The sequence below is a fragment of the Ranitomeya variabilis genome, chromosome 2 (genome assembly GCF_051348905.1).
Source record: "Ranitomeya variabilis isolate aRanVar5 chromosome 2, aRanVar5.hap1, whole genome shotgun sequence".
Classification (NCBI taxonomy): Eukaryota; Metazoa; Chordata; class Amphibia; order Anura; family Dendrobatidae; genus Ranitomeya; species Ranitomeya variabilis.
The window spans coordinates 301,304,612-301,319,357 of record NC_135233.1 but is presented as its reverse complement, the minus strand read 5'-3'; the positions used below and the strand labels follow the sequence as shown (position 1 = coordinate 301,319,357).

The window sequence follows — 14,746 nt, the reverse complement described above, 5'->3', positions numbered from 1 at the left end:
GAAACGATCACATATCACCCAGATGACAGACATGCCCTGAGACACCGGAAGATCCGAAATGAAATCCATAGAGATGTGTGTCCAAGGTCTCTTCGGGACAGGCAAGGGCAAGAGCAAGAGCAACCCGCTGGCACGTGAACAGCAAGGCTTAGCTCGAGCACAAGTACCACAGGACTGCACAAATGACTGCACATCCCTTGACAAGGAAGGCCACCAAAAGGACCTGGCCACCAGATCCCTGGTGCCAAAAATTCCCGGGTGCCCTGCCAACACTGAGGAATGAACCTCGGAAATGACTCTGCTGGTCCATTTAGCAGGCACAAACAATCTGTCAGGTGGACAAGAGTCAGGCCTACCAGCCTGAAATCTCTGCAACACACGTCGCAGATCTGGAGAAATAGCTGACAAGATAACTCCTTCCTTAAGAATACCCACAGGTTCAGCGACTCCAGGAGCATCAGGCACAAAGCTCCTAGACAGAGCATCGGCCTTCACATTCTTAGAACCTGGTAAATACGAGACCACAAAGTCAAAACGGGAGAAAAACAATGACCAGCGGGCCTGTCTAGGATTCAGGCGTTTAGCAGACTCGAGATACATCAGATTTTTGTGATCAGTCAAGACCACCACACGATGCTTAGCACCCTCGAGCCAATGACGCCACTCCTCAAATGCCCATTTCATGGCCAACAACTCCCGATTGCCCACATCATAATTTCGCTCTGCCGGCGAAAACTTCCTAGAGAAAAAGGCACAAAGTCTCATAGTAGAGCAACCAGGGCCTCTCTGCGACAAAACGGCCCCTGCCCCAATCTCCGAAGCATCCACCTCAACCTGAAAGGGAAGTGAGATGTCAGGCTGGCACAAAACAGGCGCCGAAGTAAACCGGCGTTTCAACTCCTGGAAAGCCTCCACGGCAGCAGGAGCCCAGTTAGCCACATCAGAGCCTTTCTTGGTCATATCCGTCAACGGTTTAACAACGCTAGAAAAATTAGCGATAAAACGACGGTAGAAGTTAGCAAAACCCAAGAACTTCTGAAGACTCTTAACTGACGAGGGTTGAGTCCAATCATGAATAGCTCGGACCTTGACTGGGTCCATCTCCACAGCAGAAGGGGAAAAAATGAACCCTAAAAAGGGAACCTTCTGTACACCAAAGAGACACTTTGAGCCTTTAACAAACAAAGAATTTTCACGCAAAATCTTGAAAACCATCCTGACCTGCTCCACATGCGAGTCCCAATCATCAGAAAAAAACAGAATATCATCCAGATAAACGATCAAAAATTTATCCAGATACTTCCGGAAGATGTCATGCATAAAGGACTGAAAAACTGAAGGTGCATTAGAGAGCCCAAATGGCATCACCAAGTACTCAAAATGACCTTCGGGCGTATTGAATGCGGTTTTCCATTCATCTCCTTGCTTAATGCGCACAAGGTTGTACGCACCACGAAGGTCTATCTTGGTGAACCACTTGGCACCTTTAATCCGGGCAAACAAGTCTGACAACAGCGGCAAAGGATACTGAAATTTGACAGTGATCTTTAAAAGCCGATAGTCAATACAAGGCCTCAAAGATCCGTCCTTTTTGGCCACAAAAAAGAATCCCGCACCAAGAGGGGAAGAAGAAGGACGGATATGCCCCTTCTCCAGAGACTCCTTGATATATGAACGCATCGCGGTATGTTCAGGTACCGACAGATTAAACAGTCTTCCCTTAGGAAACTTACTGCCTGGAATCAAATCTATTGCACAGTCACATTCCCTATGAGGAGGCAATGCACTTGACCTAGACTCGCTGAAGACATCCTGATAATCAGACAAATACGCCGGAACTTCCGAAGGCGTAGAAGTAGCAATAGACACGGGCAGGGAATCTCCATGAATTCCATGACAGCCCCAACTTGACACTGACATTGCCTTCCAGTCCAAGACTGGATTATGGGTCTGTAACCATGGCAGACCCAAAACAACCAAATCATGCATCTTATGCAGAACAAGAAAACGTATCACCTCCCGATGTTCAGGAGTCATGCACATGGTAACCTGTGTCCAAAACTGCGGTTTATTTTCTGCCAATGGCGTAGCATCAATACCCCTAAGAGGGATAGGATTTTCTAATGGCTCAAGAACAAAACCGCAGCGCTTGGCAAATGACAGATCCATAAGACTCAGGGCAGCACCTGAATCCACTAACGCCATGACAGGATACGATGACAGTGAGCAAATCAAAGTTACAGATAGAATAAACTTAGGTTGCAAATTACCAATGGCGACAGGACTAACAACCTTAGTAAGACGCTTAGAGCATGCTGAGATAACATGTGTAGAATCACCACAGTAGTAACACAAGCCATTCTGGCGTCTATGAATTTTCCACTCATTTCTAGTCAGGATTCTATCACATTGCATTAAATCAGGTGCCTGTTCAGATAACACCATGAGGGAATGTGCGGTTTTGCGCTCCCGCAACCGCCGGTCAATTTGAATTGCCAGGGCCATGGAATCATTCAGACCTGTATGAAAGGGAAAACCCACCATCACATTTTTAATGGCTTCAGAAAGGCCATTTCTAAAATTTGCAGCCAATGCACACTCGTTCCACTGGGTCAGCACGGACCATTTCCGAAATTTTTGGCAATACACTTCAGCCTCGTCCTGGCCCTGAGACATAGCCAGCAAGGCTTTTTCTGCTTGAATCTCAAGATTGGGTTCCTCATAAAGCAAACCGAGCGCCAGAAAAAACGCATCAATATCAGCCAATGCCGGATCTCCTGGCGCCAGCGAGAAAGCCCAATCCTGAGGGTCGCCCCGTAAAAAAGAAATTACAATTTTCACTTGCTGAGCGGAGTCTCCAGAGGAACAGGGTCTCAGGGACAAAAACAATTTACAATTATTCCTGAAATTTCTAAACTTAAATCGGTCTCCGGAAAACAGTTCAGGAATCGGTATCTTAGGTTCTGACATAGGATTTCTGGTAACATAATCTTGTATGCCCTGCACACGAGCAGCAAGCTGGTCCACACTTGTAATCAAGGTCTGGACATTCATGTCTGCAGCAATCACAAGCCACTCAGAGGTAAAGGGGAAAAGAAAAAAAAATGAGAGAGAGAAAAAAAAAACTCAGAACTTTCTTTCTTATAATCCCGCTTCTGCAATGCATTTAACATTTAATACTGGCCTGGCAAACTGTTATGACCCAAATGGCGAGGGTCTCAGAGATATCAGCCAGTCTGCGAAGTACAAAAATCCAGCTCATAGGGCAGTGGTAACTGGGTTGACCATATATCTACTCCTAACGCCAACACTAGAAGTAGCCGGGGAACATGCCTACGTTGGTCGCTAGATGTCTCGCGCCAGCCGGAGAGCTAACGACCCCTAGAAGAGGAAAACAAAGACCTCTCTTGCCTCCAGAGAACGGACCCCAAAAGTAGGATACAAGCCCCCCACAAATAATAACGGTGAGGTAAGAGGAAATGACAAACACAGAGATGAACTAGGTTTAGCAAAGAGAGGCCCACTTACTAATAGCAGAATGTAGTAAGATAACTTATATGGTCAACAAAAACCCTATCAAAAATCCACGCTGGAGATTCAAGAACCCCCGAACCGTCTAACGGCCCGGGGGGAGAACACCAGCCACCCTAGAGCTTCCAGCAAGGTCAGGATACAGATTAAATACAAGCTGGACAAAAATGCAAAGAAAAACAAATAGCAAAAAGGAAGAAAGCAGACTTAGCTTAATCAAGCAGGAACCAGGATCAGTAGACAAGAGCACTACAGATTAGCTCTGATATCAACGTTGCCAGGCATTGAACTGAAGGTCCAGGGAGCTTATATAGCAACACCCCTGACCTAACGACCCAGGTGAGCATACAAGGGATGAATGACATACCCAGAGTCAAATCACTAGTAGCCACTAGAGGGAGCCAAAAGGTAAATTCACAACAGAAGGCTCCTTTGGGAGGCAGCCCATGCCGTACTGGGGGTCCCAGAAAGCTGCTGAGTCCCAAAAAGGGATGGCGTGTCCAAGGTCACAAAGGGCGGGGGAAGTGGTGCCCAAGGTCCCTATGGGTGATATTATTTGCTGGAGGTGCCACGGGCCAGGACATATAGCTGCCCGTTGTTCCCAGACCACTGAGCAGATGGACTGCAGCATGGGACGCCGTTGTTCATACTATGCATATCCAGCCTGGAGTGTGAACTCTCCGCCCAACAAGGGACCTCAAGCGTGTCCCGTAAGGGTGAACGGTCGAGCAGCAATGGCGCTGTTAGACTCAGGGAGCTTAGTGACCCTGGTGAGGGCAACTTTCCCTCTCCACCTGCTCCCGGGAAAGAAGGTCGGCGTGCGGTGCATACATGGTGATGTCAAGGACTACCCTTTGGCCAGGGTGGACATTGAAACGGCATGTGGCACTGAGTCCCACATAGTCGGCGTCGTGCAGGACTTGTTGCACCCTATAATTATTGGCCGGGATTTCTGTCTGTTTTTGGGATTTGTGGGGAAAAGGTTCTGAGCTCCCTAGCAAGAGTAGGGAACCAGTGAACCCTGGAAGGGTGTCACCAGACCCAGAGACAGACAGGTTTCCTTTTTGTGTGCTGGTTGGGGATGAGGAGGAAGTGTCCCCTGCATCTGACATTCTGGAGTTAGAGGTAACCGGTGAAAATTTTGGGACTGCCCAACATAGGGACCCCACTCTGAGGGAAGCCCTTAATAATGTCACAGTTATTGACGGGGTGGTGCAGGAGCCGGGGGCAGACACAAGATTTCCCCATTTTCTGATGAGTGGGGAGTTGTTGTACCGGGTCACAAAAATAAGGGAGGAGTTGGTAGAGCAGTTGGTAGTGCCGGGTCCATATAGACGGAAGGTGTTGGACATGGCCCATTCACACATCTTGGGTGGACACCTAGGGGTGGAAAAAACGCAGGAACGGGTTGTGCAGAGATTCTATTGGCCTGGGTGTCACCGAGAAATAGTGAACTATTGCAGGTCCTGCCCTACATGTCAGCTAACTGCTCCCACTCCTCATTTCCGGAACCCCCTTGTGCCACTGCCCATTATTGAGGTACCGTTCGAGAGAATTGCCATGGACTTGGTTGGTCCCTTAGTTAAATCAGCCTGGGGCCATCAGTATATATTAGTCATCCTGGACTATGCCACACGCTGTCCTGAGGCAATTCCCTTGAGAAATTCTTCCTCGAAGAGTATAGCCCGCGAGTTGGTCCATGTCTTTTCCCGGACAGGTCTGCCAAAGGAGATCCTGACTGACCAGGGGACACCTTTCATGAGCAAGGTGATGAGGGAGTTATGCAAAGCCCTGAAAATCTCCCAGTTGAGGACCTCGGTGTACCATCCCCAGTCAGATGGTCTTGTTGAGAGATTTAACAAGACACTGAAGAGCATGCTGAGAAAAGCTATAGAGAGACGGTAGAGACTGGGATTGTCTCTTACCCTATCTGATGTTTTCCATTCATGAAGTTCCACAGGCCTCCACAGGGTTCTCACTGTTTGAGCTTCTATATGGCCGACATCCGCGAGGACTCCTGGATGTAGCCAAGGAAACCTGGGAAGCCGAAGCCACGCCCCACAGAAGCGTCATTGAGCATGTGGCCCTGATGCAGCAGAGGATTGCAAAGGTGATGCCTATCGTGAAAGAACACCTCCTCCAGGCACAAGAAGCTCAGGCCAGAATCTACAACCGGTCTGCAAGAGTGAGGCAGTTCCATCCGGGAGACCAAGTTCTTGTGTTAGTTCCGACGGTGGAAAGCAAGTTCTTGGCCAAATGGCAAGGGCCATATGAGGTTGTCGAGAAACTTGGTGAAGTAAATTATAAAATTCACCAACCAGGAAGACGGAAACCATTCCAAGTGTACCATGTCAACCTCATCAAGCCGTGGCAAGATAGAGAGCCGACAGTAACTCCATCGTTGTTAAGCAACCCAGAAGGTGAGGTTGGAGCGGTTACTATAGCAGAGACGCTATCGAAGACCCAGAAAAAACAGTGCCGGGAGTTACTCCAGAAAAACAGGGACCTGTTTTCAGAGTTGCCAGGACACACGAAGGTCATAACGCACGAGGTCCTAACAGAGCCACATGTGCGAGTGAACGTGAAGCCCTATCGTATTCCTGAGGCTCGTCGAGAAGTTATCTCCAAGGAAGTGGAGCGTATGTTGAAGCTTGGAGTCATTGAGGAATCCAAGAGCGGTTGGTCGAGCCCAATTGTCCTGGTCCCAAAACCTGATGGAGAGTGGAGGTTTCGCAACGACTATCGGAAGTTGAATGAGGTCTCCAAGTTTGACGCATATCCCATGCCCCGCGTTGATGAGCTCATCGAAAGGCTTGGGCCCGCCAGGTACATAACCACCTTGGATTTGACGAAGGGGTATTGGCAGATCCCCATGGCACAGGAAGCCAAGGAGAAGACGGCGTTTTCTACACCAGATGGATGTTTCCAGTATGTCCGGATGCCGTTTGGCCTACAGGGAGCTCCGGCGACCTTCCAGAGGGCTATGGATAGAATCCTTGCACCCCATAAGGCATACGCTGCTGCGTACCTGGATGATATCGTCATCTTTAGCCCGGACTGGGAGAGTCATCTGGAAAAGGTCCAAGCGGTGTTTGATGCTATAAGAGAGGCTGGATTTACAATAAACCCGAAGAAGTGTGCCTTGGGTAAAGAAGAAGCTAAGTACCTTGGATACATAGTGGGTCGTGGAGAAATAAAACCCCAAATCAGTAAAGTGGAGGCAATTCAAACATGGCCAAAACCAGTTTCCAAGAAGCAAGTTAAAGCCTTCCTGGGAATCGTGGGATATTACAGGAGGTTCATCCCAAACTTCGCCACGATGGCTGCGCCTCTGACTGACCTGCTAAAAGGGACAAAATCAGTAATGGTTAAGTGGTCCGAAGAAACAGAGTCAGCCTTCCAAGAAATGAAAGAGGCTTTGTGTAAGCAACCCGTTCTGATGGCCCCAAACTTCAAAAAAAGAGTTTATTCTTCAGACAGATGCCTCAGATGTCGGGGTGGGAGCAGTCCTTTCCCAAGAGCTACATGGGGAGGAGCATCCTGTCCTCTATCTGAGTAGGAAGTTTTCCTCGTCTGAAAAGAACTACTCAGTCGTTGAGAAGGAGTGTTTGGCCATAAAGTGGGCGGTGGACACATTACGGTACTATCTGCTGGGACGTAAATTTAGATTGATATCCGACCATGCCCCACTTAGGTGGATGAGGGAAACGAAGGGTAGAAATGCTAGGGTCACCCGTTGGTTCTTAGCCCTGCAGGACTTCTGTTTCCATGTGGAACATAGGGCCGGAAAGCTGCACGGTAATGCTGATGCCCTGTCCAGAATCCCTTGTCTAGTGTTAGAAAGAGCCAAGCCCCACGGCTTTAGGCAGAGGGGGGAGGTATGTAGCGTGGCTAAAGGGTGTCTAATCGATGGGAGATATGTGTCGCATAGATGGCTTGCCGCTGTGATGTAACCATAGCTACCTATATGTCTGTCAGGACCTGTGGTGATGTCAGACCACATGGCTAATCATGTGATGGGTTACTGGGTGTGGTTAGCTCTATATAAGACAGGCTAATGTTTAACACAGGGGATATGTGTGGAGGTGCTAGCCCCCAGTGTGTTAAGGCTCCAGCACTGAGCCTGAAGGAACGGACACTTGTTTTTTCCCTTTTGCCTGAGTTAAAGGCTATTTGTTTTTCCTGTTTATGCTAAACTGGTTTATGAAGCAATAAACCTTTGAACTTTTGTTGGAACCTGCCTCCTAAGTGTCAGCCGTCGCATCTGAGTGAGTGAAATCCCATATATATATATATATATACACACACACACTCACCGGCCACTTTATTAGGTACACCTGTCCAACTTCTTGTTAACACTTAATTTCTAATCAGCCAATCACATGGCGGCAACTCAGTGCATTTAGGCATGTAGACATGGTCAAGACAATCTCCTGCAGTTCAAACCGAGCATCAGTATGGGGAAGAAAGGTGATTTGAGTGCCTTTGAACGTGGCATGGTTGTTGGTGCCAGAAGGGCTGGTCTGAGTATTTCAGAAACTGCTGATCTACTGGGATTTTCACGCACAACCATCTCTAGGGTTTACAGAGAATGGTCCGAAAAAGAAAAAAAATCCAGTGAGCGGCAGTTCTGTGGGCGGAAATGCCTTGTTGATGCCAGAGGTCAGAGGAGAATGGGCAGACTGGTTCGAGCTGATAGAAAGGCAACAGTGACTCAAATCGCCACCCGTTACAACCAAGGTAGGCCTAAGAGCATCTCTGAACGCACAGTGCGTCGAACTTTGAGGCAGATGGGCTACAGCAGCAGAAGACCACACCGGGTACCACTCCTTTCAGCTAAGAACAGGAAACTGAGGCTACAATTTGTACAAGCTCATCGAAATTGGACAGTAGAAGATTGGAAAAACGTTGCTTGGTCTGATGAGTCTCGATTTCTGCTGCGACATTCGGATGGTAGGGTCAGAATTTGGCGTAAACAACATGAAAGCATGGATCCATCCTGCCTTGTATGGAGCATCTTTGGGATGTGCAGCCGACAAATCTGCGGCAACTGTGTGATGCCATCATGTCAATATGGACCAAAATCTCTGAGGAATGCTTCCAGCACCTTGTTGAATCTATGCCACGAAGAATTGAGGCAGTTCTGAAGGCAAAAGGGGGTCCAACCCGTTACTAGCATGGTGTACCTAATAAAGTGGCCGGTGTGTGTGTGTATATATATATATATATATATATATATATATATATATATATATATATATATATATATATATATATATATATATATATATATATATATATAATATATATATATAATATATATATATAATATATATATATATATATAACGAACATTTGAGCCCATAAATCCATTAGATGACGGTTTTGCAAGCCTGCGAGAAAATATCGCAGTACGGATGCCATACCGATTACATACGGAGGATGCCATACGCAAAATACGCTGCCACACCCTGCCTACGGATGACATACGGATCACTATTTTGGGAACATTTCTGCGTATTACGGGCGTAAAAAACGGACCGTATTTTCATACGCTGAGTGTGACGCTGGCCTCATGGGGAGAGTGATGTCACGCTTGGAAGCGATGAAGGATTCCTTTGATCAGGTAACCACAAAGCACATACAACACCGTTCTGACTCCAGGTCAGAAGGGGGAGCTCTACACCCGACTTCAGGGGAGCATGTGCCCCAGGCGAAGCCGGCAGGGGGGCACAGTCGGGCCGCCTAATCCATTCTGCCACTCCCCGGACTGAGAGTTTGGTGGAGCGTTTATACCGTTCCACGTATGGTAAAATTGATAAGGCAGTTTTAGTCTTCGGGTTAGTACGATTAAAGTGATACTTCATTTATATCTTTTTTTTATGTTTTGGCGCTTTTATACAATAACAACTATTTTATATAAAAAATAATGGTTTTTGCATCGCTTTATTCTGAGAGCGATAACTTTTTTAATTTTTCGCTGATGACGCTGTATGGTGGCTCATTTTTCGCAGGACAAGATGACGTTTTCAGCGGTACCATGGTTATTTATATCAGTCTTTTTGATAGCTTGTTATTCCACTTTTTGTTCGGCGGTATGGTGAAGCATTGTTTTTTTGCCTCGTTTATTTTTTTTATGTGTTCACTGAACGGGTTAACTAGTGGTACAGTTTTATAGGTCAGGTCGTTACGGATGCGGCGATACTATACTAAATATGTGTACTTTTATTGTTTTTTTATTTATATAAAGAAATGTATTTATTGGAACAATATTTTTTTTCTTTATTAGGAATTTAAAAAAATATATTTTTATACAGTATAATATATATAGATAGATAGATAGATAGATAGATAGATAGATAGATAGATAGATAGATAGAAAATTAGTTAAAAAATATCTATCTAATTTTTACATTGTCCCAGGGTGGGACATCAGGTCACATGGACGGAATAGTACGTCAGATGGCAGAAAGGGGTTAAGGGCATCATGTGGAGATTTTCTGCAAAAGAGCAGAGAAGATGGAGGTCTGCAGAGATGAGCTGTGGATGAGAAAACTCATCATGGGGTCTGGACAAGATGAAGAAAAGAAGGAGAACGGCTCCAGAGATGAAGTCATCTATAAAAGGTACCTGGATGTAAATTTTATTTGTGATACTAACTAATTCTCATGTTTTATTTATGTTAGGAACATTAAAAGGGATGTCGAGGTTTGTGATGAGTCTGCAGTCATTCTTTGTGACTGAGGACTTCTGAGTTCTCACAGTGCGCACTGCACGCTGTCAGGATTCTCTTGTGCTGGTGATTTACATACACGCGGTCACATGCTGACTAGACATGTGTGGCCTCACTCAATGAAAATGAACTGAGCGAGGCCGGGCACGTCTAGTCGGAATGTGGTCAGGAGTATACAAATCACATGCTTGTGCTGACATGACTGTCCACCGGCAAGGGAGAATCCTAAAAGTGTGCAGTGCATTAGCTGTGAGAATTCAGAAGCTGCGTTGTGAGGATTCAGCTCTGCAGGTTCCAGTCCTCGTCACATGGACACTTCACTCATATGCGACTTTCATACTTATGGTCCTGTGACAATGAGCTTTGCTTCCTGCTTCCTTCAGTTTTTCACTGAACATTGAGAGCATTAGGGAGAGGAGCTTGTGGGCACATGACTAAGTGTGCAAATCGCATATGTCCTTGGGGGCGGCGCCAAACTGAATTCTTGCCCCGAGTGCCAGAAAACCTAGATACACCTCTGAGTTCCAGTGAGCAATGTTGGAAAGTATATAATTTCATTATAAACCGGCTATGATCAGGTGCTCCCCTCAGGATTGCAGACAGAGGAGTGAAAATAATTATCAGAAGAGTTGGCCAAGAGCCAAGGACCACCCATGGAAAGCTGCTATAAGATCTAGAATAAGCAAATAAAACAGTTTCAAAGCAAACTATAAAGTAATGCACTGAACCTCCATGGCCTGCACACACGCTCACCACGCAAGACTCCATTGCTGAACAAAAAGCATGTTCAAGTGCGTTTAAAGTTTGTTCAACAACATTTAGACAAGCATGTGAAATACTGGGAGAAAACTCTGTTCTGTGTTGAACACAAATGGATCTCCCAGGGCCCAGGACCAAGGACAAAAGCAGAAGATGATCAGGATACATTGGAAACAACAATTTGATATATTTAAATTAGGAATAGATCTAAAAAGATTGTTTTGTTCAAATGGGAAGCCCCAGTTAAATTATTGTACAGGACTAACATATACGGTAGATGGCTTATCTAGGAGATTGGTCATCCATATGAAAATCGACATCCAGCACCTCAATGATCAGCTGAAAGACGAGATAACACACAATACTCGGCCATTGAGCAATGCATGAGGCTGCTGTATATTGCAAAACGCCAAGTTCTGCCTTCTACCGGAACAGTGTATAGCAGATCAGTGGGGGTTATGGGCCTTCAATTTTTTTTTTTGAGGATCTTTGATGTGGATTTTTCATCCTGAAAATCCATATAAAAAATACGGATTTGTCTCTGTGCCTTACTTGGTAAAAGGTTTTACCAAAAGTTCTTTCAAGTCACTTGGCTTCAGTCATTATGCAAAAAACACTGTAGTACAGCAGTCCGTGAGATATTAAGTTGACCGCCAAGAGAGATATTGTCAAATATTTTCTGCTTCACAAAAACACAGCGCAAAGACAACTTCTAGAAAAAGGTAGCTTTTGTAGGTCAATGAAAAGTGACAGGTCTGTCTCTGCGAGTCTTTCTATCACCACCGCAGTCCTCATACATCACAATCAGTCCAACAAAGAAATCTTCACTTTCAATTTACGCTTTTTGACAAAGAAAACTTATACAATACAGAAAAACAATGCAACAGAAAGAACAAAAAAAATCTTTAAAATAGTAATATAGAAAAGGAAGTCGCAATATTTCAAATAAAAATCTTATGTGGCAATTCATGATCAGATGTGGGATTAGATTGCAGTACGAAGCATTTTTTTTTTTTTTTTAAATAAACTTCTACTACATTATATATCTTATATACTGGAATTGATGTCTTTCAGTATTATGAACTACGGTAAGTACTATTCTCAAAATAGTAAAATCATTTTCCATATTGCAGGGAGTCCCAGATCGGTCAATGCGAAGAATGGGGTTCCAGGAAAAGGGAGCTGGACTCTGTAGACCCATATTGAATAGAGTGGAGCCATGCATTTTTAAACTTCACTCCAATCATTTTCTATAGGACTACAGGAGAAAGCCAAAACAGTGTGCAGTGCTCCGCTATTTCCACCAGCAAATGAATGGAGTGCAAATAGGGCATGTAAACCTTCACACCATTCTAGAAGGGCTCTGCTGAGCTCAGTTCCCCAAGTCCTATAGCTCTATTCTCCGAATTGCACAGGGCTCTAGTGGTCAAAACTCTTGATAGGTCTCAGAGACCCAATTTAAATTTGCTGGTGCACATTACCTGTGCCACAGGTACCATGGTATAAGGGTTTTACATGTAGCTCCTTTTTCCTACGAGAGCTCCAAAGCCCTCACAAACGTTTGCGCAGAACCAGTACATTTGGCAGTGCCTTTTACCATGGCACAGGTAATGAATTATTGGGTAGCAGAAGCTTGGAAAGCATCATTATTTTTCTGCATAAGACAAAAATGGATACCAACCACACTGATGGTAACAGGCACATGGACAAGAAAAAAAAATCTGATCCGTCACACTTATGAAACATGGGCCATTTTTTCTCCAAGGACAAAAATATGAATAAAAAAAAAAAAAAACACAGAGAAACAAAACCGTATACAGACGTCTGAATGAATCTGCCTCTGTACCAACTCAGTCAGGTGTCAGATAAACTCACCTGCCTCTGGAGGAAAATACCTCTGATGAAGCTTGGTTCTTCTGAAACCAAGGGAATATATATTAGTACAGCAGAGGTTTCCTGAACCTTTATTGTAGTTATATGGTAAATAAGCTGCAATAAAGTCAACCGAATCGGCTTTTCATGGGTATGAAGTACATACATCATAACTACTGTATATAAAAGGTTGATCAGCATAAAAGATAATTGCCAAAATAATTAATAGAAACATGCGACACTGGACTAATTATTTTCTTTATAGCAATTAGAAATTATATATATTTTTTGTCACTCGAGTGGACCGGGAAGCTAATGCTAAAAAACTGCTGGTCTTTTAGTATGTAAAGTTATTTTCCTCATTTCATGCTATAAAGCTGGACACATACAAGCCACCACTGAGAGGCCGAAGTGTTACCAAGATACCTAATCGGTAATATTTCTATTTACACATCAGGACATTGGTGGAAGTACAAAAAAGGTCTACAAAAATGTTAGAACAAAGAGCCCGTGGCTCAGTGATTTTAGGAGCCAGCTACACCACTCTCCAAACCATCTGACCACAAAAAATGTGGAGCTAACAATCAGCTGGTGTGAATATTAATCTAAATACCAGCTATACCAACAAATAAATGGTACATCCGAACCAACTCTTCATAAATCGCCAATATAGCACCTGTATTCAAGATATGTGGAGTTTGTCTAGTCTGTACCCATCATCTAAAAATACTTAAAAGGGGTTTTCTCATGAACAAAGTCAATTTGAAACTTGATTTTAATCAATAGATCTAGGAATAGTAGGACAGGGAAGTAAAATAGAGTATAAAGACATCACAGATGATTCTTTCTGTGATTTAAAGCATTTCCCTGCCTGTTTGTTAAAAATATCATACCTCAAATAAAGAATTATTTGCGATATTCTCCCCCCCTCCCCATCCAGGAGCTGTTGTATGATCAGTCCATGTCCAAGTATGGTCAGACACAGCCATTACACAGTAGGGACACATTTATAAGGTTATCTCAGCACAGGAACATTTTATTTAAACATCCAATTGTGGAAATTATTATCATTCCAAGATCTATTGATTAAAATTAACTTTGTTCGTGGGAAAACCCCTTTTAGATGCAGACAAAAGGGGCATAACCACCCAGCCTTGACTCCCAATAACATCAATTGGATCCTACACAGACATAGGCCATGTTCACACAGCAGTATTTTTGCTCAGTATATGCAAGCCGAACCCAGAAGTGTAAAAAAAAAAAAAAAAAAAAAAAAGTAGAAGTGGTGGTGTTTTTATTACACATCTTGTCATATTGATGTGTTAATGTGAGTACGTAGCGCAAGTAATTTCCCCACCAAGTTGGAGGACACCCACGCAGACACAGTGTGAACATACAAACGGCTTGCAGATGTTGTCCTGGGTGGGATTTGAGCCAAGGACTAGTGATGAGCGAGTATACTCGTTGCTCGGGTTTTCCTGAGCACGTTCGGGTGACCTCTGAGTATTTGTTAGTGCTCGGAGATTTAGTTTTTGTCGACACAGCTGCATGATTTATGGCTGCTAGACAGCTTGAATACATGTGGGGATTCCCTAGCAACCAGGCAACCCCCACATGTACTCAGGCTGGCTAGCAGCCGTAAATCATGCAGCTGTCGTCAAGAAAAACTAAATCTCCTAACACTCACAAATACTCGGAAACCACCCGAGCGTGCTCAGGGAAATCCAAGCAACGAGTATACTCGCTCATCACAAATGCTTAAATAATAATAAAAAAAAAAAAAAAATCCTCCTGCTTAAGCATCAACATATACAACAAAGGTAAAGCATGCAATGAAAGTCAAAAAGTGCA

At 44.5% G+C, this 14,746-nt stretch overlaps 1 protein-coding gene across 4 annotated transcripts in view; it reads right to left on the bottom strand.

The window, feature by feature from the left end:
- PAK3 (p21 (RAC1) activated kinase 3) overlaps positions 1 to 14,746 on the bottom strand; it is a 208,012-nt gene that overhangs the window by 164,926 nt on the left and 28,340 nt on the right. For 2 of the 4 annotated variants that reach the window (XM_077285161.1, XM_077285158.1), the window contains exon 2: positions 12,899 to 12,939. The exons of the other annotated variants lie outside the window; for them this stretch is intronic. The gene's annotated coding sequence lies outside the window, so the exon portion shown is untranslated. The remainder of the gene's footprint in view (positions 1 to 12,898; positions 12,940 to 14,746) is intronic. 4 annotated transcript variants of the gene reach the window in all.